Below are 11,381 nucleotides of genomic sequence, written 5' to 3' on the forward strand. Positions count from 1 at the left end.
TCCAAGCAGCTAGGTTTAAAGTTGCACTGGTGCTTACTGCTGTAGCACCATGTAGGGGTGATGACCTTGGAACCTGGTGGATGTCCTAATTATTAATCACCAAATGGAGGCAGTGAGAGCCTCTGTGGGTGTCATCTTGGCAGGCATGAATCCAGGAGTTGCTGGAGAGTATGTACTCTGATAGATTCCTTCCTTCAAGCGAATCTCTAACATAGAACGGGTGGCTGCAGACCTCACAGGTAGGACTCCTCGGTGGAAACTGGGTTTCTTCCCCGGAGTGGATCTGTGCTTTCGGCTAAAGCATAAAATTAAGTCCAGATCAGATATGTGATCCATAGTCTGATTACTGGGATCAGCTGAAGCAAATCCTCACCACAGACTGGGAAGATTTCAGAAAAGAGCAGAAAAGGTTCCAAATAACCAGAGTTGAAAAAGTAAAGGTTAACGATTTAAAGATCCTTCCTCAAAGGAGGGGGTGGGCATTAACTACAGCTAACTGTACCTAAACTGTAGGAGGGGACTCAAGAGGTCCCTGGCTGAGTTTGGGTGGCACATTACAGTTACGGAACCCCGCTTCCAGAAACTGAAGTAGTTTACGTGTTCACCAGTGCTTATGTTGTAAGCCTAATATCAAATCACCTTTTGCAGACTCGGTTAAAGATTTGGTGGTAAAACATTTTCTTGTTAAACATTTTCTTAATGCTCCTCATAAGCAATTAATATATCCTGATTGGGATGGGAAATACATATTTCTTCCCAACAATATCCAACATTCTCTCTGGAGCAGTCACCCTTATCTATGTAAGGTTTTGGCCTCAAACTAGGGTCAGTAGAGAGTATTTCTCCAACCACTTGCAACTTACCTTTCCGCTCACCTCCCCATACCCTCCCTGAGTCCAATAGATTCATCTCTCTTGCCGTGTTGCTCTGAAGTAAAATGTCTCCCCTTTCTCATTCTGCCAGGTTCATGTTTGATCCGCTGATCCAAATTAGTGCAAATCAAATAATTATTGTATTCTCACGGTGAAGTCTTTCAACTTGGCAGAACTCCTATTCCTGTCAAGTCCGCGACAAGGTTTCAGTTAGTTTGCAGTAAGCTATAATGAAGCTGCTAACCACCACAGCATTTAGCACAAAAATAGTCTCAAAGATTTGTGCCTATAACCTAATTGTGAGACACCGTAGCCTAATAAGGTGGTACCAGTATCTACCACAGTAATACCACAAGGTAACTCTGCAATAAGGCTTAGGATTTCTATTCAAAATGTTTGTGTGTGGATGCAGTCCTGACACACTATGAAGAAGTTCTTACTTCTGTGGAACAACTCCAGAACTAGCCTTCAACACATTGCCTGAAACATATATACAATGAGGCTGACACTATTTAAACATGAATTTGTATGTCTCTCTGTGTGACCATTCTATGGCATGTAGGTATATCTCCATTCAGTTCCCCTGTCACCTTTTCATGATAAAACCAACACTCCTGATGCCCCCGCCCCACCAGTACATAGAGGCCAGTCTCCTAGAGTCTCCCACCAACTTCTTCTACTGTTTGAGAAGAGTGAGAGGACTGACTGTCGCTTTTTTGTTTGGTTAGGGTTTTGCAATGTGTACCATTCCATCACTTGGAAGTCCTGTCTTCAAAGGCAGTCCAGCATCTACCAAACAATTTGACTTCCTATAAACTTGTATTGCAGCATGTATCTGATAGAGACATCTAGCGGTAGATTCCTCACCTTTGAGTTTCCCAGGCGTCAGACTGGATCTGGAAGATTTTTCTTCGAACAATACCCCTGCTTGCTGGTAGGTGGAATCGGTCGGTTCTACGTGATATCGTCTGCACCTTAGTGACATCTGTGTCACCAATATAGGCACCACCCTGGTGCACAGACCTCTGTTCTTTTCTTTCCGCATCAGCCAGTGCAGATCCGTGAAGAGAGCTACCCTCTGTCACTTTTTGACAGGCTTTTGTTTACATTTTGTCCTCCCCTTTTTGGTTTGTTGGCTTTTTTCCACCATATCTAAGAAAACTGCTGGTTTCAAACTGTGCAGCGCCTGTCACTGCACCATATCGGTGACGGACCCACACCTTTGCCTCTGGTACATGGAGCGCGACCATGACTCAAAGTTGTGCTCCGACTGCCGGGCCATGGCTCTGAAAGCTTTGAGGGAGCGGTCCTTAAAGTTGCTTGCAGTAGTGCTCGGCACCATGTTGCTCACCTTGGAGGTCTCGTTTACTGTCCCGATCAAGAGGCGGTTCTGGACACCACTCTGGGAGTTCTAAGCCTTTGTCCTCCCACTCGAAGTCGTAGAGTAGGTCAGGTAAGAGGCATAAAAAACATGAGAAGTGTGCTTCGGCTTCTCCCCGTCCGTCGACCAACGCGTCAGAGGAGCCTCGGTGTCCTAGGTCTTGTTCTTCTGAACCTGTGCCTGGGTCGGCTCTGAGCGGTGCCCACCTTTCCAGGAGCCAGAGTGACCCCTGCCCAGCTTAAAGAATTCTATACGCCATGTGCCTCATATTTGGGCGGCCTGCCTTACTGGTGCGCCTTTGGCTCCTGGAGGCTCACAGCAGACTCGATCAAGTTCTGCGCCTGCAGCTGCGGCCTTGATCTCCCCCCCCCATGGGTCCGATCCAGCACCGGTTGTGCTGGATCGGACGCCGATGCTCCCTGCACCACTGGTGCTTCCCATGGGAGCCAGCCCCATTCTGATTTCCGACGACACTGAGCCATTACTGCTTCAACAGATTCAGATACCTACGCCAATAGAACCTCCAGGTCCTAGGTCGTTTCCTGAGCCCTATTCTGGAGGGCTAGGAGAGGAAGGTGATTGGAAGGGGTTGCTGGACTCTTTAGAAGACCAGCCTTATCCTGACATGGACTGGTGTGAGGAGTTGGGTGAGGCCAGTGGATTTCTCCAGAGCCTGCCACGCTTTCTCCGCCCTACCGTGGCTATCGAGGAGGGAGTGTCATTTGCCAAGGTGGTGGGAAGGGTGGCCGAAGTCCTGGACCTTCAGCTGCCTTCGGTGGCGGTCAAGCCAAACATCTTGATGGCGGTCTTACAGCCAGGTGTCTCCTCTTCTGAACCATGCTACCTTTGAATGAGGCCCTTACAGATGTTCTACTGGGTACCTGGTCCAAACTCAGCACAGGAGCTCCTATTAATAGGATAATTGGCTGCGCCACTGCCCTGTCCCGGGTGCCACAGCATTCCTTACCACCCACCATACCCCAGAGAGCTTTGTGGTCCAAGCCTCTACCTCCCATGGTGCTTTTCCTTCAGCACCCCCAGACAGGGAATCCAAGAGGCTGGAAAGTTGAGGTAAGCCTTTCCGCCAATACTACTCCTGCCCAGAGTTCTCAAGAAGATCAGGAACGACTCGGTTCAAGTCATCCTTGTGGCCCTGGGCTGGGCATGGAGAGTCTGGTATCCTGAGTTTCTCCAACTGAGCATCTATCCTCCGATCAGGCTGCCCTTTCGGGAGAATCTTCTGTCGCAGCAGCAGGGGAGGGTCCTCCACCCGAACCTGTCAACTCTACTCCTTCTTGTGTGGAGATTGAGTGGCGGTAGTTGACAGCATTCGACCTTCCTACCGAAGTCTGTAATATTATTTTGGCAGCCAGGTTCCCTGTACTAAGTCGGTGTAGGCCTTCCAGTGGAACATTACAGAAAAGTCTATTTACTCTCTTTCTGCTTCCCTATCTGACATTTTACTTTTTATTTTAACCCTTTCTCAACAGGACTCTGCTCTGGGCACTCTCAAAGGGTATCGTTCAGCCCTGTCTGGCTTTCTGCAGCTGCTAAACCAACCCTCTTTTTTTAAATGTCCCACTGTAAATAGATTTGTCAAAGGCTTTGTACATATATTTCCGCCTTCTCCTTTAATCATGCCTCAGTGGAGCCTTAATTTGGTTCTCGCCTTTATAATATACGCTCCATTTGAACCCATGCACAATTACCCCCTCCAGCTGCTTACTATTTAAATAGCCTTTTTGGTGGGAATCACATCTGGCAGGAGGGTGAGCGAATTGCAGGCTCTGTCATCCAGACCTCCTTACCTGACAATCTTCCAAGATAAGTTGGTGCACTAGTGCATAGCGCCTCTTTCGTACCGAAAGTGGTAACACCTTTCCATGTAGGGCAGTCAATCACCATGCCCACTTTCTATGCTCCTCCGCATCCCTCTAAAGAAGAGGAGCGACCAAATCCTGGATCCTAAAAGAGCATTGTCATTCTACCTTGACTGCAATAAAGAATTCTGGGTGGATGACTAACTCTTTGTGGGATACATGGGAACTACTAAAGGTCGAGCAGTGCAGAAGAGGACTCTCTCAAGATGGGTCATCCCCTACATTAAGATTTGCTACGCTCTGGCTAAAAAGCAGCTCCCTGAAGGCTTAAGAGCTCGTTCTACCAGAGAGAAAGCTTCTACTACGGCTGTACAACGTGGAGTTCCAGTCCTTGACATTTGTCAGGCCGCAACGTAGGCATCCCTGCACACGTTTACCAAGCACTACTGCTTGGACAGTCAAGTCTGCAGGGAAGGCCTTTCTGGCCGCTCTGCCCTGCAGGACTTCCTGGTGTAAACTTGTCCGCAATCCTTCCTAAGGTGATGATATTGCTTGGGTATCTATTGAAAGGTAAGGAATCTGTGGCAAGATGTCTATCAGATGGACAAATTAATTACCTTCGGTAACAACGTATCTGGTAGAGACATTATCTAACCGCAGATTCCTTACTGACACACCCATCCTTCCTGCACTGCAGACAAGTTTTTAGGGTCAGGGCTCATCCCTTTCAGGGCCCTAGGTTTTTAGGTCAGGGCTCATCCCTTTCAGGGCCCTACATGTTCAAAACACACCAATGTCCGTGCACTTCATTGCTTTGCACACTTGGCGTGGAAAATCGTGAAAAGTAACAGACGTCAGCATGCTGAGGTGATGCCTATATAGGTGACGTGAATGTCACTATGACACAGATGACACCCTCACGCTGAGCCGACCAACGCCACCTACCGGCACGCAAGGGTATTGCTCAAAGAAAAATATTCCGGATCCAGTCTGATGCCTGGGAAATTCAAAGGTTAGGAATCTGCAGCTAGATCATGTCTCTGCCAGATAAGGTGTTACCAAAGGTAAGTAACTTGTCCAACAGCCATAAACCCATTCCCAGCCAATGTCACCTGTCTGCAAACGCAATCCAGCATATACCAAACAATTTGACTTCCCATAAACTTGTCTTGCAACATGTGACAGTCCTTTTGCCATGACATAAACTCCTTACCTGCCAGTATCAAAGTAAAATTGGAATTGAAGTGGATTGGTGTATTTGGCAACAGTAACAATGTGAGGTCTCACTGTGTGGCTAACTGGTCCCAAGTACAAAATTCAGCCTCAATAGCCTAGGCTGTGTTAAGGTTTTAAGGATGTAAACCCCCTTCTCAGACATAGGATGTCCAACACGGTTCTTTCCGTCAATGACTGACAGTCAAGAACTACTATGTCTGTGACTTTTGGCTGCCATTCAAAAGACTCTAGGCTTTCCTTTGGTGCAATAAGGATCTTCCTATTAATTCTAGCCTATCTACCAGCCCACAAGATCCTCAAAATACTTTGTTGTTAGGCCCCAAGATCACTCATTGGAATAATCATCAGTCTATTCCTCTTACATAAGTGCAATTCAAACAGGAGATGAAGAGCGGTGGCCATCGGGCCAGTTTGCTATGATTTGAGATTTCAAAAGGGGGGTGCAATTTGCAGCATACCACCCTTCCCTTAAGTTTTATTCTCCAGTATTTGATGCATTTCCCAGCCCATTGAGAAGGTGGTCATGGTCTGCAATGTCGGCACTTGTTCCATAAAGATATTGAGTATCCCTGATGTAGCTTTCTTTGCTCTAAATCCTGAGACCGCTTCGAACTCTTAAGACTGGAATAATTCCTTGTATGAGTGTCTTCACTGTGAGAGGGAAAGAAGGTTTTCCTCTGCGAAGGGGTTTATTTTGTGCTCCACTCTGCCAAACCATAATTCCCTCACCTCTGGGGTGGACCAAATCTTAAGAGCCGGTGCTGAAAAGAGCAAATAATGAAGGGTGGGAGGCAAAGGGCAGCCCCGTCTAGTCATGCGTTGCATCACACACGACCCTCTTTGATAAGAGGCCACTGGCTGAACCCTGAGCACAGGGGCCTTATAGTTGCCAATTATCCAGATATGCATGTGGGTACCCAGGGGCAGGTACACTAAAGTTTAGCAATCCACAAACCAGTCTTAAACTGCTTTGCAACGGCTACATTTGTACATTTTAACATACTAAGGACTAGAAAGGTAATGTTTTTAATTTTGCACACACAACGCAACAATTAAGAAATTGTTATTTTTGTAACTTTACATAGCAATTTCATAATTGGGATTTCCAAAAGTTATGTATCAAGCGTTGGCCGATATTGAGTAGTAGCAAAATAGTTGTCTCGCAGCTTCCTATATATATATATATATATATATATATTTTAAACGAGGTTACTCCTTCTGAAGTTCGAGCCCACAAGGAGGGGTGGCGCGGACCGGCGGAGAGAACCGGCAACAATATAATCGCGAACGGAGTCCCATACGCGCTCGTGGAGCAGTTCACAAATACCAAGGAAACAGGGGTCAAGGCGGCAAAAGTAGGTTTATTGACTTCATAAACCAGCTGGTTTATGAAGTCAATAAACCTACTTTTGCCGCCTTGACCCCTGTATATGTATATATATACATACATACTATAAAGGAACGAGCAAAACCTTTTTTTGTTCAAAAGAATGAGGCTCTTGGCATTGCAGCAGAGAACGAGGCGCTAAGAAAGGATTTTTAGGGTAGGATAACAATATTTGGTCAAACAGAGGAGGAAATCTATGGTAAGTATAGGTAGGTTGTACTGGACATCATTGATGAGCCCCATCTACTATCAGGATCAAACACCCGAGGAGTGCGGCTACGCCCACATATGTGGAGGTATTATGTTGACGGCATCTCCTAGACTCTGGCAGCTATCAGGGCATTGGACCAATAACAAGAGGAGTGTTGCAAAATGTGCTGTCAATATTTTTCCAAACTTTTCTGGATAGCATGGTGTCCAAGATATCCAATCACGTCTCCTTTCCAGATGCAAACCAAGTCCTTCTTGATACCAAGGATTAGTTCTATTGAATTGCACATTTTCCACATGCGATTGGATTCATAGACTGGATACACGTTCTGATATGCACCCTATGCAAGAGACCACCACAACCGCATCCTGAAAAGTCAGAGTACATGTTCCACCACTGAGCCCAATGTGATTCGGGAGACGGCAGAGTGGTTTGTAAATGGCTGTGTTGGTTATCATTTATGAACCTCCTCTATGCATCAGATATGTATGATATTACATTCAATGTACTTTATATGATCCTTGCGGATGACAGTGAGTATGCTTTCTGACCTTGAATGTTCACCCCATACCTTCATGCATGGACTCCCAGTCAAAGAAGGCGTAACGTAGCACACAGATGCACACGTCAGTCGCGGAACATACCTTTCAGCTGCTTCAAATCGATTTTGGTGTACACGTCAGTGCAGAAGGTCATGTAGTAAGCACCGGACATTGTGATCAAAATAGTTGCCTGCACAACACTGCTACCAGAAAAGGTCTTCCAACAGCGCCTGATGACGACCGCGCTTAAGAAGTAAAGTGCCTACGTCATCCCAATCGCAACAGGTTGCTGCAAGGTCTGCAGAGGGCATGCAAAGCAGGACAGAAATCACACAGAATCTGGTCTAAAAAACAATACATTTATCGTGACAAAAATAACATGGATACGCTTGTCCATTTTTTAATAAAATATAAATCTTTTATTTGCAGGTGTAACAACTAAAAAAAAAACGAATGCAACAACTTTGTTAATAAACAGTATTCAAGATAATATGGAACTTCTTCAATGAAATAACTCCAATATTATGTTTCTAATGTTTTTTCTTCATTTGGTACCTTCTTGTATACCTGAGACACACCTTATCTCTCAGACACATAAGCGCTACCGTATATGCTTACTCACTTTCATGTGCAGAAATACTTCTTGTGCGTGAGGACATAGGGATATCACGCACTGCTCATTTGAACCACATCCATGGGTACATCAAGGCTGCAGTGTGCCATCTCTTTTTTATGTTAATAGTGCACTGGAAGAGGGTGGTGGTGGTAGAAGCCAGTTTATGTACAAATCGCACATAACTAGTTACACCAGATACCACTCATTGCTCTTGTCTCTTACCTTCATTGGTCATACCAGTAGTATGAATATATGGTATTAGACAGATTATCAATGCTTCTGGAATTCATACCAACCCCCTCCTTCAATTTTATTATGAATTCCACCAGGTTATGCCTTCATGCTACAATCTCAGAATAATGCTTGCACTGCAAACATTGATTTTTCTAAATTTCTCAAATAAGGTCATGATAGAATCCCACTGCCTGTTCCACGGATCACATGGGCCCTTCAATGGGATAGATTATCTGTTCGCAGACTTGGCCCAAGGTGAGCCTGGTGGCTTCTAGCTGTAGGCTGTCCATGTTGTTTTCTCTCCATGCCAGCTGTTTCTTGAGGTTGTTGGGGTGCTGTAATGTCTGACAGGATATTGAGGTAGCAATGTGTGGAGCTGATACTTTCTCTCTCTCTGGCTCACTATGGTCTTCCTCTAGCACCACTACCAAATCTCCCTCTCCTCATCCTTCTGCGCACGGTTCATGGGTGACGTGTGAAAGAGTGAACGTGTGATCTTCCAGTACAGTGCATGCTATTTTAATTTTAGGTTTAAAAAAAAAAAAGCAAGTTGTGGAGATACACAAGGCTACAAGTTGCAGCAATTTACAAAGAAAATACTATTTTAATTGTATTACCATTGCATTCACTGTAATAGAAGCACATTTCTGATAATGCATTGTTATGGTAAGGTGGATTATAGAGAATGTCATAAAAAACATGTGGGGGTGATTAATGTACAACACAAACATAACTTAACACGTACATGATGTAAAACTTATAGAAGAGTGAAATGGGCGTAACAGTGGATTTATTTACCAGTTGGCGGTGCTGTAGATGTGTCTGCTGATTTCAGCGACTGCCTCAGAGTAAAGTGTAGGCTCAATGGCGGTTGGTGGTGACTGTGTTTAGGGACCCCTTTTGCAGGGTACACTGACGCTGTGACTGTCTACTCCACCGAATTTATCCTTTCTGGTACCCTTTATAAGATGAATCTCTGGATAGCTTTAGAAACGGTGAGAGAAGATTCCCAGAATAGCGTGTCCTTGCTATCCACACACTCTTGTACAAGTATCTCCAGCGCAGCATCACTAAGTTTACATTTCTTCAGTATGTAGTTGTTTCTCCACCCTGAATGGCCATTTTCAAAATCCAGCAGTCCTTTGTAAAGTCAGAACTACTCTGCATGTACCTCTTCTCTCCTATTCTGTTTTAGACATGGCTGTCCCCCTGCTTGTGAGGTTATAAACAGGAGCCATTTCCTAACTTTCAGTTTCCTAATTGCAATTTGCGACTAATACCAATAAACAAATTCCTAAACCGGTAAATTGGCTATTTGGAAATAACGGATGCTTCGAAATCACAAGATAATGGTTTCAGAGGTACATTAATATTATTTTGCGAGTCCCTATTTGCGAATTGTTTGCATTTGCAAATAGGAAGATGCAAAATAAATTTAGTATGAGTTGCCTCGGTCACTTTGCCAAACGCTTTCTCTTTGTCTAAGTCCATTAGGAATGCAAAGACCACCTTTGGTGTCCCTTTCCAGGAATGAGCAACCTTCCTTGTAATATCCCGCCTGACATACCTTTCACAAAGACCCCCCAATCCCGCTCAATTTAGTGTGGAGAACCCAATCAGGCCTCTTGGCAAGGACATTGGTAAATGGTTTTGGAATGTTACAGGCCCGAGCCGGGACCTAAACGTTATCAATCAATTTGTTCTGCTCTTAAACCTCATAACAAAACTCAATTGGTTCCCAGAGAACAACAGTATGAATAGTGCTTCCAGTAAATTTAACATGCTCTAGCTGAGCCCATGATTGAACATGCTTTGTTCAGAAGAAAAGCACCAAACGTAAGATTAGCTTCACCCTGGTACATTAAAGTAAGAATGTGTCGGGTTCCAAAACCTTTCCAAATCACATCTGGCAAACCTCTGTATTGCCAGAAGAACATCTTCAAAGCCAAAATAGTTGATAGTTTATGCCTCAATGGGTGAACTGCATTAATTTTTCCCATTTAGTCAATGTGCCTTTGCTGGCCACTTAAAAGAGGGCCATGTTTCACCAGTCCTTAAAAACAACCCAACTCAAAATAAGACGCAAGAGATCTGAACAACTTCCACCTGGTCAGGTCTACCCTTCCTGACAAAATTCAGGATAGCCATGCGAACAATCTCCTTGATGACTTTCAGCTCTGGTTTAGACCCAACCTCAGCACTGAAACGACTGTTCAAAGTATTGATGAATCCATGCATCATCTTCTATAATTTGGACTCACTATAGCAGATTCTGCTGGAATGATCAGTGGCTATTGACACCATGATCTACCTATTTAAAAAAATAAATGAACACATGGGTTTGACAATTAAGGCCTTGGACTGATTTAATCATTATTTAACTATCTGTTCACAATCTTTCAAGTTGTCAGTTCTTTCTCCTTTCCTGCCAACAAGGAGTTGCACAAGTCTCAGTCTTCGCCCCAGCACCTTTAATCCTAAACCTTGAACAAGGGTGTGACACCATCATCATGAGTCTGGCATCTTATCAATGTGGCACCCATTTACAACTGAAGATCTCCTCGCCTGCCAATATTAGCATGGCTGCTTCAACTCAGTATAGAATCATGAATGTCCACGCATCACCTCAAACATACCAAAACTCTGAATTCATACTAAGTTCACCGCAATCCTGCAATATACAGCAACAGAAATTGCTTGACTCTGCCAACGTCCTACTCTTTACCCCGCCAATAATAGAAAGTGCCATATCTCTGGGCTTCAAATATGATTTTAGACAATCTTCAGAAGCAAACCAACTCCATGGGTAGTAGTGTTAATCATCAGTTGAGAGTAGCCAGGGTTTTAAAAATTTCTCGAAGAAAAATACCTCTAATGCTTTGATCCAAGCGCTGGTACTTTCCCAGACCGACTATGGGAATGTCACTCTAGCTGGTAACGTTCACCTTGCCTCACTACATGCTGAAGCATGGTTGACTGCGTTGGTCACATTTCCACTGTTCTACATACTATTAAAGGAAGGCTGACCGATGTACAAACTAGCTTGCTTTGTACATAAACATCAGGACAAAGTTTATGGGGC

The sequence above is a fragment of the Triturus cristatus genome, chromosome 12 (assembly GCF_964204655.1).
Source record: "Triturus cristatus chromosome 12, aTriCri1.1, whole genome shotgun sequence".
Classification (NCBI taxonomy): domain Eukaryota; kingdom Metazoa; phylum Chordata; class Amphibia; order Caudata; family Salamandridae; genus Triturus; species Triturus cristatus.